Source organism: Macaca mulatta, chromosome 4 (genome assembly GCF_049350105.2).
Source record: "Macaca mulatta isolate MMU2019108-1 chromosome 4, T2T-MMU8v2.0, whole genome shotgun sequence".
NCBI classification, from domain to species: Eukaryota; Metazoa; Chordata; class Mammalia; order Primates; family Cercopithecidae; genus Macaca; species Macaca mulatta.
In genome coordinates this window covers 118,346,796-118,363,738 of record NC_133409.1, presented here as the reverse complement: position 1 = coordinate 118,363,738, position 16,943 = coordinate 118,346,796, and positions in this window count along the sequence as shown.

Below are 16,943 nucleotides of genomic sequence, written 5' to 3'. Positions count from 1 at the left end.
CTGTGTTTCACCTTGTACTGGCAAAGTGAAAGATGTAACCTAAAGCTTTTAGAAGTAGCTGTTTGGAAATTATGGGTAACTCCTCCCAAGTGGCTTATTGCTTTAAAATATTAAACAGGTAGCTATTATATTTACATTGATGTTTTCATTGTTTCTTACTGATTTGTCTGAAGTAATTGTATGTGTATATTTGAGATAGATACTAGTTGAGATATATCTTGAATAATTTACTTTATGAATCATTTTAGTAAAAAAAAAAAATCACTCATAGTGCCTTTAACTCTATATTTGTTTGCTGGGGAAATGTCTTGTTTGGAGTTTGATGTCAAAGCAACCTGGTTTATTCTTGAACTAGGGTCAACATGTTTCATCTCCGTTGATAATGTCTCCCATTCTTAGAGTGTGGCTAAGTTCAAGAAAGAAAAAGACAAAATTTAAGATCAAAGAAACTCTAGGCACAGCTGGGCATTGTAAGATAGCATAGCACAATATTATGTTCAATGAGGAATAAGAAAGATAATCAAATGATCGTATCTTTTTTACAGGTATAATGACTGGAATATTTTTAAATGACCCAGACCTATTTTCTTGCACTGATAGTCTTTAGGATACTGATTAGAAACCAAAGACATAGCTACATAGGAATGGGAAAATCTTACTTGATATTATTTCCAAATGGTTACTCTCCCATTGCAAGTCAATCAATGCTCAGGCTTAAACCATCTTTTGAGAAAGAAGCTTTCTCAGGCTTTTGTAATCCAAACTAGACCAGTCATGTTCCACAGATAATACCTCTTTCTTCATATATAATAAAAGCCACCTATAGAGTATTAGGATGGGAAAAATATATCGAAAGGGGAATACTAAAGACATTGTTGCTGGCACTTTTAATATGTTGTCTTAAGTTTGGGTTCACATCTTCTCAAATGGTTGTGCCTCATTCCTTATTTTCCAAATTCATCTTGATAAAACTCCTGCCAAATTTCAGAAATACATAATGCAGTCCTTCTCCACTTGCCTTTTCTCAGACACTTACATAGGTATTCTTACTCAATGCAAATGTCTGGCAGTAAATTTGGAAGATTGCATATCTTTTTTTAGCTCTTCATCTGGATTTCTTTAGGAATACTAGCTGGGGATATGTTTACAATGAAATCTTAAGGAAGAATAACAATAATGATGAGAAAATAGCTTTTGTATGAAATTAGTTTTGTTTTGCATTCATCATTCATTTATTCAACAAATAAATATTTTGAACTAGGCCCTGGAGATGTACCTGCAAAAAAATATTTAAAGTATACAAAGCAGCACTTTGGGAGGCCGAGACGGGCGGATCATGAGGTCAGGAGATCGAGACCATCCTGGCTAATACGGTGAAACCCCGTCTCTACTAAAAAATACAAAAAACTAGCCGGGCGAAGTGGCGGGTGCCTGTAGTCTCAGCTACTCGGGAGGCTGAGGCAGGAGAATGGCGTGAACCCGAGAGGAGGAGCTTGCAGTGAGCTGAGATCCGGCCACTGCACTCCAGCCTGGGTGATAGAGCAAGACTCCGTCTCAAAAAAAAAAAAAAAAAAAAAAAAAAAAAAAAGTATACAAAGCAATTCTTGCCTTCATAAGGTTTACATTGTAGTGGTCATGAAGACCAAAAGTAACCTAATTACTGAATTGCTTAACATATTCCTCTTCCCACAGCTGTTTTCTTTCTTTTTTTTTTTTTTATTGTCCAAGTATCTCCAGATAAGGATTGGTAATCTGATTAAATCATGGTTAATTAATAGCACGCTAAAATTGGTACATTTTTGGAAAAGGCGCAAGATACAAACCATTAAACAAAGCATAATATTCTTATCTGGCAAGAAATAATTTCATCTTGCCAAGCAATTGACATTTTCAGAATTAATTTGGAAACTGATTTGTTAAATTTATGTTTTGGAGAATTTGTTTTCTCATAATAGTTGTAAAATAAATTCATTTCATAATTCAGAGTATGAAAGCAAGTTCAAGTTCAGAATTTTGTCACCCTAAACTATTTTTCCAAGCTAAGCTTTACTTTTGTTCTCCTGACTTGTAAAGAAAGTCAAAAATTATCTTTACAAATGTATATAAAATAACAAATGTGAATATTTGCCTCCAACCTAAAGAGTTGTGAGAGTAGCTAAGTTCAAGAAACTTGCATTTAAACTAATATAATATGAATATATGTTCAAAATAATTAGCAGTAAATATAATTGGCTATCATATGACAACTTTAATTTATTTCCAAAAGTGTTTACTCTGCAAGAGAATGAGAAAATTAGTAAAATATGTACACATATACACATATATACATAGACATACATATATACACACACGTGTGTGTGTGTGTGTGTGTGTGTATATAAAGTTAATATAGCAAGTTTTAAGCTAAATAATTTGCCATATTATTCTGGGAGGTGAGGTATGGTGGATGATTATCTAGATTTGTATTTCACAAATCATCCAGCCTAACCATTCTTAAAAGTAGAACAGAACAAATGCTTTTTTTAACCTCAAGAATATGAGGAAACCCCTGAGACCTCTTGCTAAATTAAAAGAAATTATTTTAGTGTCTTATAGTTAAAAGTGAAAATTTAGATAAATTGTATTTTCTATGTCTTGATACAATAATTTTTTCCTAAGATTTTATAATTCCCAGATCTCAAAAATCATCAGGTAGACGTCCTATTTATCAATGTCAACTAACTTTGCCATATTCTTATGACTTAGCAAGATAGGAAGCACTTCAGTAAACTATTGACATTATTTTTAATATGAAAACAATGTCATATATTGCACTGCTTTAATGAAATGATATTCCAAGTTGCTGTGTTTTATATGTCAATTTCTACAGCTACACCAGTGGGCAGTGCTTGTCAAAGGGTAATGTTTCATCTGTCATCTAGGGAGGGAGCTCAAAAAAGCACATGCAAAAATCCCGTGGAGCTTTCCTACCATTTTAAAATGACCATTGCTTTGATTCAGTATTTACTTGAGTGCTACAAACCTTTGACTGTTTTCCAGAATTCTGACAAAGTTAGTTCTACAAGTTAATGCTCGATTTTTTTCTTTTTTTCTTTTTTTTTTTTTTTAATTTTTTGAGACTGTCTTGCTCTGTCACCCACGCTAGAGTGCAGTGGCATGATATTGGCTCACTTCAGCCTCTGCTTCCTTGGTTCAAGCTTTTCTCCTACCTCAGCCTCCTGAGTAGCTGAGACTACAGGCGCATGCCACCATGCCCAGATAATTTTTGTATTTTTAGCAGAGACAGGGTTTCGCCATGTTGGCCAGGCTTGTCTTGAACTCCTGGCCTCGTGATCTACCTGCCTCAGTCTCCCACAATGCTGGGATTACAGGTATGAGCCACAACGCCCAGCCAATTTTTTTTTCCTTTTTTATGTTTTTGTAGAAGAACAGGTAATTGGAGCAAATTACTCCATCATTTTCACTGACATTCACAAATATCTTTTAACACCATAATAAAATGACTATGATTATTTTTAGCAAATAAAATCTACTTTATGTATATCTACTATGTTAACTAAGCAAATGCATATTTAATATACAGCATAATATTTAATTTTTAAGTAAATTTACATAGTAATAAAATAAATACTTTTAGCTGAAGAAACAAACCCACTCTTTGGACGTCCCCATGAGGAGCTCCTTGATTCAATCATCTTTCAGACTTTAAAGATGTAGGCATCTTTCATTTTAATTCCTTTAATAAGTTAATCACTCATAATTTTTTTAACATCATTCTACAATCCTAAACAGCATAGTGCTTAAATATTTTATCTCCCAAACTGCATTAATAAAGAAGAATCCCACAGACTTATGTTGAATCAATATATGCATCACAGAATAATACATAGACTGTGACAACTTACCAAGGAAGAGGAGCTGCCTGTGTTTTTCTTATCATTTTTTTAATCTATCTCTACTCTGACATTTTGAGATGTTTCTCATGTGCAGCATACGGTTATCTTTCTTTTTTACATCTAGTCTTAAAATCTTTGTGTTTTGAGGGGAGGGAAGTATAATTAGTTGTCCTAGTTTTAATTACTGGTATATATGATAAATTTCTTGTCTCTTTATCTTCATGCTGCATTTTCTGTTTATTTTTTCATGTTGTTGCCATTGATTGTGGGCTTTTACTCTTTTCCTTTTTTAAAACAAATTGGAAATTATACAAGTAGTAGATACCCATCAGCTTTAACATTCATATATCATGAAATTCAGAGTTAAACAATATTTTTACCCATATCTCAAAAACTAAGTCAAGAGATATTATATGTTGGATAAGATATTCTCCCCTTTTATTTTATTTTGGTCTAGAAATTTAGCCTTTTTAAAATGCCAAATAACCGTTATTATTGTTAGTTTTTCACGTAATAATTTATATTTAGCTATACATGTATTTGTTAGGTTAATATTGCTAATGAGATTAGTCTTATGAACTCCACTTTAAAAATAAAGACTGGATACCCATAGAAGTCAAGGAACATAGGAACATGTCCAAGGATATTTAGATAAAAGGAGTTGGAATTGTCCTACCTTCCTGATATGGTTTCGGTATGTTCTCACCCAAACCTGATCTTGAATCATAGTTCTCAAAATCCCCATGTGTCATGGGAGGGACCCGGTGGGAGGTAATGAATCATGGGGGCAGTTACCCTCATGCTGTTCTCATAATAGTGAGTGAGTTCTCATGAGATTGGATGGTTTTGTATGGGACTCTACCCCCTTTGCTCAGCACTTTTCTCTCCTGCTACCTTGTCAAGAAGAATGTTTTTGCTTCCCATTCCATCATGATTGTAAGTTTTCTGAGGCCTCCCCAACCATGTGAAACAGTGAGCGAATTGAACCTTTTTTCTTTATAAGTTACCTAGTCTTGGGTCTGTGTTTATTATCCGCATGAGAACAAATAATACAGTAAATTGGTACTGAAGAGAGTGCAGTGTTGCTGTAAAGATATCTGAAAATGTAGAAGCAATTTCAGAACTAGGTAACAGGAAGAGGTTGGAACAGTTTGGAGGACTCAGAAGACAGAAAGATGTGGGAAAGTTTAGAACTTCCTAAAAACTTGTTGAATGGCTTTGACCATAATAATGATAGTGAGATTGTCTCAGATGGAGATGAGGAACTTGTTGGGAACCGAAATAAAGATAACTTGGTATGCTTTAGCAAAGAGACTGGTCAACATTTTGCCCCTGCCCTAAAGAGCTGCGGAACTTTGATGATTTAGTATATTTGGCAGAATGAATTTCTTTTCCTGTTTCTTTTTTCTTTTTTCTTTTTTTTTGAAATGTAGTCTCACTCTGTTGCCCAGGCTGGAGTGCAGTCGGTGGAAGAAATTTCTAAGCAGCAAAGTGTTCAAGAGGAAGCAGAGCATAAAAGTTTAGAAAAACTTCAGCCTGATGATGCAATAGAAAAGAAAAACTCATTTTCTGGGGAGAAATTCAAGCCTGCTGCAGAAATTTGCATAAGTAACAAAGAATGGAATGTTGCTCCCCAAGACAATGGGGAAAATGTCTCTATGGCATGTCAGAGACCTTCATGGCAGCACTTCCCATCACAGGCCTGAAGGCCTAGTAGGAAAAAATGGATTTAAGGGCTGGAACCAGGGCCTCCCTGCTCTGTGCAGCCTTGGAAAATGGTTCATTGCATCCCAGCTGCTTTAGCTCCAACCAGGTCTAAAAGGGCACAAAATACATCTCAGACTGTTGCTTCAGGTGGTGTAAGTCCCAAACGTTGGCAACATCCATGCAGTGCTTGGCCTCTGGTTGCAGAAAAGTCAAGAATTGGGGGTTGGAAACCTCTGCCTAAATTTTAGAGGATATATGGAAATGCCTGGATGTCCAGGTAGAAGTTTGCTACTGCAGTGGAACCCTCATGGAGAACCTCTGGTAGGGGAATTCAGAAGGGAAATGTGGGGTAGAATCTCCCAAACAGAGATCCCCCTGGGACACTGCCTAGTGGAGCTGTGAGAAGAGGGCTATCATCCTCCATACCCCAGAATGGTAAATCCACCATGTGCCTGGAAAAGCCGCAGAAACTCAATGCAGAGCCTGTGAAGGCAGCCTGTAAAGGAATAGTACCCTGCAAAGCTACAGGAGCAGAGTTGACCAAGACTGTGGGAGCCAACTTCTTGCATCAGCGTGACCTGGATATAAGGCATGGATTCAAAGAACATCATTTTGGAGCTTTTAGGTTAAATGACTAACCTATTGGATTTCAGATTTTTATGGGGCCTGTAGCCCCTTTGTTTTGCTCAATTTCTCCCATTTGGAATAGGTATATTGTCCCAATGCCTGTACCCCCATGTATCTAGGAAGTAACTAACTTGCTTTTGATTTTACAGGCTCATAGGTAAAAAGGACTTGCCTTGTCTCATATTAGACTTTGGTTTTGGACTTTTGGGTTAATGCTGGAATTAGCTAAAGTTTGGAGAGACTGTTGGAAGGGCATTATTGTGTCTTGAAATGTGAGAATATGAGATATGGGAGGGGGCAGAGATGGATTGATTTGCTTTGATATGATGAGATTTGGTATGTCCCCATCCCCAATCTCATAATCCCCATGTGTCACGGAAGGGACCCAGAGGGAGTTAATTGAATAATGGGGATGGTTAACCTCATGCTATTCTCATGATAGTGAGTAAATTCTCACAAGGCCTGATGGTTTTATAAGGGGCTTTCCCTCCCTTTGCTCAGCACTTCTCTCTCCTGCTACCTCATCCAGAAGAACGTTTCTTCTTCTCCTTCCACAATGATTTTACGTTTCCTGAGGCCTTCCCAGCCATGCGGAACTGTGAGTCAATTAAATCTCTTTTCTTTATAAATTATCCAGTCACAAGTATTTCTTCATAGCAGTGTAAGAATAAACTAATATGCTTCCCAATACCTCACTGTATATCCAGTTTTATGTGAATGTGTAAACAAACTTTCTTTTCAATCAATGTAGTTTTGGCCATGATGACATTAAATCTTCTCTCTTAATTTCTATAGATGGCCATCATGTACTCAATTTATCAAGTACCAGTTATCATATTTGTTTATTTCAACTCTCACATATTTGATGAATTTTATTTTCCTCCTCATTCCCATTATGCCTGCCTTAGTTCAGACATGAGTGAATTAGACACTACTTTTAGCTGTAGCTCATTTTTTTTCTGTACCCTGACATAAATATCACACTGCTTTGCAGACCTGATTTTTTCTAAAATGGAATCTAATCACAATATTCTCCTACTTTAAATATATAATACCATTCTAATACCAAAAATAATAAACCCTAAATCTCTTGGTTATTTTTCCCTAATATATGTATTTCATAAAATGCTTAGTGGCAAGAATGATATACACAATATTTACACAGACTAAGATGCAGCTAGTAACTGATCGGGACCAGCTTACTGAGATGCTACACTAGAGTATCTGTGATACTTCCTTCTCCTATTCCCAAAACAGAATTAATAAGCCTTCTGAATTGACGCACAAAATTATACACATAAACTTGGGCAACAGCATTCTTGATTGAAAGCTGAAAAGTTGAAAAGCTGGTGATGCATAGCTATGATCTCAAGTCTTGGTTCTCATTGCTTCTTTACACACTTAACAATTTTTGAATATCCCAGCTAGAAATTAAAACTGGAAATCTTAGAGTATTTTAAATAACTGATTTAAAAATCAATCATATGTCTATTACATGTTAACATGAATACATTTTTTATAAAATGTGAATATGAATCAATTTTATAAAATACAGACATCTTTTTTAAGAGAGTAAAAATTAGTGAAAAGTAACTCTCTTTTACATTTCTAAATCTCTTTAATGTCTGTCTTAATAGAATACAGCTGGATTTTCATTTACTCCTGCATTCAATCTGTAATGATGAAGCTTTTTTTTTTTTTTTTGAGACAGTCTTGCTCTCTGCCTAGGCTGGAGTGCAATGGCACAATCTTGGCTCACTGCAAGCTCCACCTCTTGGGTTCACACCATTCTCCTGCCTAAGCCTCCCAAGTAGCTGGGACTACAGGCGCCCGCCACCATGCCCAGCTAATTTTTTTTATTTTTTATTTTTTTGTATTTTTAGTAGAGATGGGGTTTCACCATGTTAGCCAGGATGGTCTCGATCTCCTGACCTCGTGATCCACCCTCCTAGGCCTCCCAAAGTCCTGGGATTACAGGCATGAGCCACCGTGCCTGGCTGATGTATCTGTTTTATTTACAAAAGAATGAGAATGAGGCAGTCAGATTATTTTGTTTTAGTATTATTATAAAATTAGTTTTGAGCTTGTAGAGACCCTGAAAGTTTAGGGGTGCACAGAACACTGAACCACACTTCGAATTCTAGCATGGAGCCATTACAGGAAACATGTTACTTATTTTAAATATATGTCTTAGAAGAAAGCTTGAAACCTGCATTTCTTTATTAAATAATCTGTAAAATCAAAGTTTGAAGATTTGACTTCAAGAATGTCAAATTCTGCAATTATTTGTATATGTGTCCTCTGTTCCAATAGACTGTGAGCATCTCACTAGTAATATTTTTAAAAAGTTATGTGTCTACAGCATGAAGTCGATTCTAAGGGAGTATTTATTGAATTAATCTTATTTTTCACCCGATTGCAAACATCCATTAAAGCAATTCAAAATTCTGTTTATCTTACTGTGGTTTATAATGTTTAAATGGTTAGTGAATGAAAATTGTGAGGGATTATAGTACTTCTGAGTGACTACTGCTTACAACAGGAAAAAAAAAAGTGTTCTAACAAATTCTTACATCTTGTTTCTAATCTAGCAAGAAAAAAAAATTCTGCACTTCGATCATTCAGACCTAGGTTAATTGAAATGGCCTCCACATGCTTTGGATCTAATTAATTGCATTCTCTTTAATTGTACTTACATCCCATGTAGTCTCTTACCAACACCAAAGTTGTTTTATTTTTTTTTTACATAAATGTGCTATTTTTGTCTGTCCACCTAGTATCCACATTTCAGAAGAAAATTTAACATATTTTTACTTCAGGGTATAAAAGTTGCATTGAATTAATAAATCACAGAGGCAACTTAAAAGTATTTATGAAATAGAATTTTGTCCAAAACCACAGAAAATTACTTAGTACCCATCAATCCTAGTATCCTAAGTTACTACAAATAAAATTGCTAGAAGAAACCTATGATCAAAATAAATATTCAAACATATGTATATATTATTATAATGATTATTTCAGACAGGTATTATTGACTTCCTTTTCATTTTCCAGAGATAGTCTTTGAGCAAAACTGAACCATCTATTATCATGTCAGTTCCATTTAAATTTTTCCCAAATGTTTATATTTTCATAACAAACAAAGTTAAAAGCAACTGAACTGGTCAGACAAAGCTAGGTTGCAATACGATCTTCTCTATCTACTATTACATTTACCTCTCTTGCATTTAATGTTACAGAATTTGTGAAGTGTTTTTATAAATGCTGACACAAGAGAGAACCATCTACTTTGACCTCTTGTCTTTGACAACCTCAGGATTATTTCCAAGCAAATGCTCAGCAGATCTGTGTAAGCCAGGATCTTTGGATAAATGGGTGTACTTTCTGAGTTAGGTAAATTAAATAATGATTCAGTCAATGATATAAATATTTGCATATTCTAGGAGTGATAAACAGGTCCTAAATCCAGATAAATGACAGTGGCTACCTGGTGGCTACTTAAGACTAGGAGGCTCCAGAACAAACAAAATGAAAAAGCAGTAGTGGTGTTTTACATATTCAGACACTGGTTTATAACTTGACAAAATTCAGATATGATTATGTTGAAATGATAATATGAGAAAACAAAACATCAGAAATAAAGTGTAGAAGGTAAAAAACTGGAATTGTAGGGTTGCAAGGATGATTTTGTTTTTCAGACTAGCTTGCAGAGAATCTTGAGTATCAGTAAGTCTCAAATGCTTTAAATGTAATTTGATAGTTAATAGAAACCATTAAAATATTTTAGTGATTTTTCTCAATTCCTCAACAACAGTATTTGATTAGAATGTTGGCCATGTCTGTAATGCTTAGAATACCCTCTTTATGTGTATTATTACTTTTTTCAAATTCAGCTGATATCGATGTTCTTTTTATACACATACTCAATGTCTTCTCTCTTCCTCCTCCAATAAACACAGAAAACAATATCTCTTCTCTCAAAATGTCTGTTACTTAATACACATTTCTATCAGGGCATCTTGGACATACTCTGTCGTTGTAATTGTTTATATACATGCCACATATCTACTGTGGGAAAATATAATTATTAAGTTTGAAATCGTTGCCTGATTCTGGGAGGCTGAGGCAGGAGAATGGCCTGAACCTAGAAGGTGTACAGATTGAGACTCCGTCTCAAAAAAAAAAAAAAAAGGAAAAAAATCAGTGTCTGATTCATTTTTCTATATTTTCTTTTAGAGTAGTTTCTTTAAAAATATTCAATACATATTTATCAATTGACTAAATTACTTTGGAAATACAAATTATCAAATAATTGTCATAATGAAAAAAAAGCAGAACTATCATAGCAGACTGTCTTACTCTATTTTGTTTTGCTATAAAAGAATACCTGAGACTTAGAAATTGTTAAAGAAAATAAGTTTATTTAGCTTAAAGTTCTTCAAGCTGAGAAGTTTAGCAGCAATCTTTTGATATTTGATGAGAGCGTTCATTCTGCATCACAACACAACATGGAAGGTCAAAGGGGAAGTGGATAGATGTGAAGAAAGGGAACACAGAGGGGTGTCCTGGCTTTATGACAACACATTTCGGTACCAATTTCTTGCCTTAGTCCATTTTCTGTTGCCTATAACAAAATACCCAAAACTAGGTAATCTGTAAATAAAAGGAATTCATTTCTTACAGTTACAGAGACTGAGAAGCCTGGGGTCAAAGGACTACAGTAAGAAACTTCTGGCTTTCAATGACTCTCTGAGGAGTCCTGAGGCAGTACAGGGTATCACATAGTAAGGGTCTGAAAATGCTCATGTCCTAACATGTTAGCTTAGGTATCTCTTCTTCTTTTAAAGCCACCAGTTCCCAACCCATAAGTACCTATTAACCCATTAACTCACTAATAAATCCAATGGACTAATTCATGAATGTAATTGACAATTCATGGTGGGAAAGCCTATATGATCCAATTACTTCCTAAAGTACTCACTTCTCAATACTGCCACATGAGGGATTCAATTTCAACATGATGTTTAGAGGGAACAAATATTCAAACCATCGCAAAAACACAACAAAAAGCACTTAAATGTTTGAGGCGATAAACCACATTTTCACTCTTACTGCATGTTTTGACATTGCATAGATGATTTATGATTAACTAAGCCCAAACCTCCATATCCATGACTACCATCTTTTGGGGGAAAAAAAAAAAAAAGAAAAAAACAGTAATTGCAGAAAAACTAGATAGGCAGGGGAAAGCAAGGTTTTCCCTTTCATCTTATTTGCATGACTATGCCTTATGTCTCTTAAAATGCTTCTACGGAAATACACTGAGATACCTGCTGAGAACCTATAGCTGCATTTCTTTCCATGCAGAGGTAAACTTGGCTTCTGATGATAAACATTTCACTTTTTCATCCAATAAAGAAAAATGAAAACTTATTTGAGGCAAATTATGCAATATATACATGGAAGAACCACTGTCTAGTTAAATCACAATCTCTTTCAAATTACTTTAGTATTACCTTCATATAAAATTCACTGTTTAATTCTGTTTTATCTTTCCTTCTCCTAGGTATAGTATAATATCTAATTTGGGGTCAAGGTAAGATTTAAGAATTCAGTTTCTCTTTCATAAATGTGCAACAGATTATAACAATGACTTTATTGTGCTTTTTGACTATATTTCATGAAAGCCATGTCTTAAACTGTCCACTGAAAAAAAAAATAAGATAATTATCATTTAAATGCATAACAAGTATATCATATTTACCTTTCACATAATGCATATAATTTTTCTCAATATTCTGGGCTCCTAGATGATACAACCAATGGAGTGGAAACACCAAGATTGGATCTGAAAGAATCTGCACTATGATTATAGAGCATGCTATTCAGTTAAAATATTTTAAAATAATAAAACACTGAAAATTTCAAAACCAGTGATTTATAGTAGTGTAGTGTTAGTTGTCCACATTTTATAAAACTTTCAAGATTCTATTAAGATTTAATTTTGGAGAAAAAAAGAACTTGAAAATTATTTTTTAAGAGCTAGTTTAAATTCTATATTCTAATAATTATGAAATTTGATGTTAAGCAAGTTGAATTTCTGGTTATTACTTCTGTTCTTGGTTGTGAAACACACACAAACACAGACCTTGGGTTTTACTGTTGTGTTATATATATATATATATATATATATATATATATATATATATATATATAGTATACACTATGACATTCTCTATATTTCCCTCCAGTGATTATTAGTCCCATCTTCTCACTCAATTTTTTTCCTTTGGTTGAGCATGGCTACTTCTAAGGTATTATTGCCTCCATATAATTATAGCCAAAATGGGGTCTGCTTTTTTAGATTACTCTCTTGAGAATTGGACCCATTCAATCATTTTCTTCTTGGATATCTTCCAAGTAGTAAAAAACAAGTTTATATCTGAAGTTTCAGCTTCTCTTCCCAAAAGTTCTCTTCTTCCTATTTTTCTTAATGTCTCTACCATTTACCTCATTTCTCAAGCTAGTCTCTGTCTTGCTATCATTATCATTGGCAAAAATCTATGCTCTTTTCCTTCTTTTCAGTGTACTTTCTTAATGACTTGAATTTTTCCTCCTCTTGGTTCCAATAATAAACAATCTAAACTAAATTCTCATGATTGATTGCTTTGGTTAGGGTAACAATTGCCCAACTACTGATAAAGATTCAGCCTTTCCCCATGTCCACAGTCCATGCTATAGAATACATCTATTATCTTGACAATTGTCGATGCTGCATATCTGCATCAATAATCCAAAGTGGATATTATATTAGAGTTGGTAGAAGCCCTCCCAAGAGGAAATTCATTTAACTTTTCCTAAATGTGAATTTTTAAAACCTACTTTTTGGCCAGACACAGTGGCACATGCCTATAATCCCAGTACTTCAAAAGGCTGAGATGGTATGATCACTTGAGACCAGGAGTTTGAAACTAGTTTGGGCAACAATAAACAATTAGCCAGGTACAGTGTGGCACGTGTGGTCCCAGCTATTTGGGTGGCTGAGGAGGCAAAATTGCTTGATCCCAGATGGTCAAGCCTGCAGTGAGCCGTGATCATCTCATTGAAATCCAGCCTAACGACAGAGTAAGATCTTGTGAAAAAACAAACAAAAAACTTATTTTCAAAAATAATGTGGTTTTTGTTAAATGATAAACATTCATTATTAAGGGAATACACTTCAAGTCGTATTGTATAAAACTATCCAAAATTTTAAGCATGATGATAGTTAGCAACATCACGGATGAAGGGAGAGAAAAATACATGAAAGATGCGATAATATCAAAAGGGCCAGAAAGCTAATATAAAACATTTATATCAAAAATAACTTTTGAGATTCTTGAACTTTAACAATTGTGGAATGATATGAGGAAAAGTAGTGATAACTGTGGCAAGCTAGTTCTTTATTATATTAAACTTATTTCTGTGTAAAACAGAAAAAACTTCCAATAATAATCATCATCTGAAAACCTCTACTATTATTTAGAAATATTTTAATAATTAAAAATTTAAAAAAACTAAGACTCAAACTAATAAAATACATGCATTACAAAAGCCTTATCCTGACTATGTGTTTGAGTAAATATGCTATGAATGATTAATGTAATTGAATTACATGTATTTGATTTACTAGTGAATATAGGCAGCTAATACCCATTGATTAGAAATAGTCCAATAATATTTAAACAAGAAAAGATATAGAATTATACATTCAAAATGATAGATGGTAATACCCTAGAATATGCAAGCATTTTAACCTAAAAAAGGGAAATGCATGGCCTCAAGTTTCTTTTCAATTTAAGTGTCATATAATTAATGAAGAATAAGTTCAAAAGATCTATTGTGCATCATGGTCACCATAATCAATACAATAGATTATGAAAATTGCTAAGAGAGTAGACAATAAGTACTCTAACCACAAAATTCATAAATATATACAGTAATACATAAGATAATTAGCTATTCCATGTGTACATATTTCAAAACATCACATTATATACCACAAATATATATATGTATTTGTGGTATTAATTAATTAAAATATTCAGCTTAAATTAAGCGTAATTCTTGGATCCCAGTCTGAACTTACATGTCTCATACACCCTTTCATTCTATACTAACGCTCCCAAACTAAATTCAGCTGAGGCTTCACTGTTGCTCTATAGCTCATTGGTCATGGAGGCCTAGTTCTAACTGAACTTCTATCCACAAGACAGTGCAAACCTTACACAAAACATAGCACAACCAATCAATATTGTATTATTGAACTTGGACAACAAGTGGATGATACAGGGAAAGTAGCGATAACTGTGGCAAGCTAGTTTTTTTTTTATTTCATTAAACATATTGTTTTGTAAAATGGAAAAAAAAATCCACTAAGAAAGAGTTATATATTATTCCATCCATTTGTCTCAGGCATTAAAACCCACAACCTCGCAAGATTAAACCAGAAATAAAATGGAAACCTGACAAGACCAATAGCAACTTCCAAAACAGAATCAGTAATTAAAAAAAAAAAAAAAAAAAAAACACTTGCCAACCAAAACCAGCCCTGGAACAGAGGGATTCACAGACAAATTCTACCAGATGTAAAAAGAACTGATACTAATCCTACAGAAACTATTCCAAAAAAAATCAAGGGGCAAGGATTCCTCTCTAACTCATTATTTGAAGCAGGCATCATCCTGATACCAAAATCTGGCCCAGACACAATGAAAAAAAGAAAACTTTAGGCCAATATCCCTAGTAAACATAGATGCAAAAATCTTCAACAAAATACAACAAAATACTAGCAAACTGAATACAGCAACACATCAAAAAGTCAATTCAATACGATCAAGTAGGCTTTATTCCTGGGATGCAAAGTTGTTTCAACATATGCATATCAATAAATGTAATTCACTATACAAATACAATCAAAACCAAAAACCATATGATCACCTTAACAGATGCAGAAAGAACGTTTGATAAAATCCAACCTTCCTTCATGATAAAAACCCTCAACAGGTCATGCATTGGAGAAACATACCTCAAAATAATAAATGCAATCTATGAAAAACACACAGCCAATGTTATACTGAATAGGCAAAAACTGGAACCATTTCCCATGAGAACTGGAAGAAGAGAATATTGCCTACTCTTGCATTTCCTATTCAATACAGCATGGGAAATTTTAGCCAGAGCAATGATAAAGAAATAAAAGGCATCCAAATAGAGGGGAAAAAAGGTCAAACTATCTCTCTTTGCAGATGACATGATTCTATGTTTAGAAAACCCTAAAGACTCTATCAGAAGGCTCTTGGAACTGATTAGCAACCTCAGTAAAGTTTCAGGATATAAAATCAATGTACAAAAATTAGTAACATTTCTATATGCCGATAATAGTCTAGCTGAGAGCCAAATCAAGAGCACAATTCTATTTACAATAGTCACACCAAAAAGATGAAATATCTAAGAATACATCTAAAGGAGGAGGTGACAGGTCTCTACAAGGAAAACTAGAAGACACTGCTGAAAGAAATCAGAGATGACACAAATAAATTTAAAAACATTCCATGCCGTTTTAGAAGAATCAATATCATTAAAATGGCCATTTTGCCCAAAGCATTGTACAGATTCAATATTCTTGTAAATATATCAATATCATTTTTCATATAGTTAGAGAAATTCTACCCTAACATTTACATGGCACCAAAAAAGAGCTCAAATAGCAAAAGCAATTCTAATCAAAAACAAATAAGCAAAACAAACAAACAAAAAAACAAAGCCAGAGGCATTGCATTACTAAACTTCAAACTATACCATAAGGCCACAGTAACCAAAACAACATGGTACAAAAATAGACAACAAGGCCAACAGAATAGAATAAAAAACTCAAAAACAAGACTGCACATCTACAACCATCTGATTTTTTTTTTTCCACAAATAAGTAATGAGAAAAGGACTTCTAGTCAATAAATGGTTCTGGGATAACTGGCAAGCCATATGCAGAAGAATAAATCTAAGCCCATATTTCTCACAATATACAAAGATTAGCTCAATATGGATTAAATGTTTACATAGAAGACCTTAAAATATAAAAATCCTAGAAGAAAACCTATGAAATACCCTTCTTCATGTTGACTCTGGCAAATAATTTATGACTAAACCCAGAAGCAATTGCAACAAAAACAAAAACTGGTAAGTGGGACCTACATAAGCTAAAGAGTTTCTGCACAGAAAAAAAAAAAAAAAAAAAAAAAAAGGAAATAATCCTTACTAATAGATTAAACAGACAACCTAAAAAATGGGAGCAAATATTTTCAATCTATACATCTGACAAATGTCTAATATCCAGAATCTATAAGGAAATTAAATCAACAAGCAAATAACAAATGATCCAACTCACAAATGGGCAAAGGGCATGAACAGACACTTTTCAAAAGAAAATGTACAAGTGGCTAACACATATATGAAAAAGTGCTCGTCATCACTGAGCATAAGGAAAATGAAAATCAAAACCCCAATGAGATACCATCTCACACTAGTAAGAATAGTGATTATTAAAAAACAAATCATAGCAGATGCTAGCAAGGCTGTGGGGAAAAGGGACCACTTATACAGTGTTGGTGTGAATGAAAATTAGTTCAGTCACTATAAAAAAAATCTGTTTGGAGATTTCTCAAGTAACCT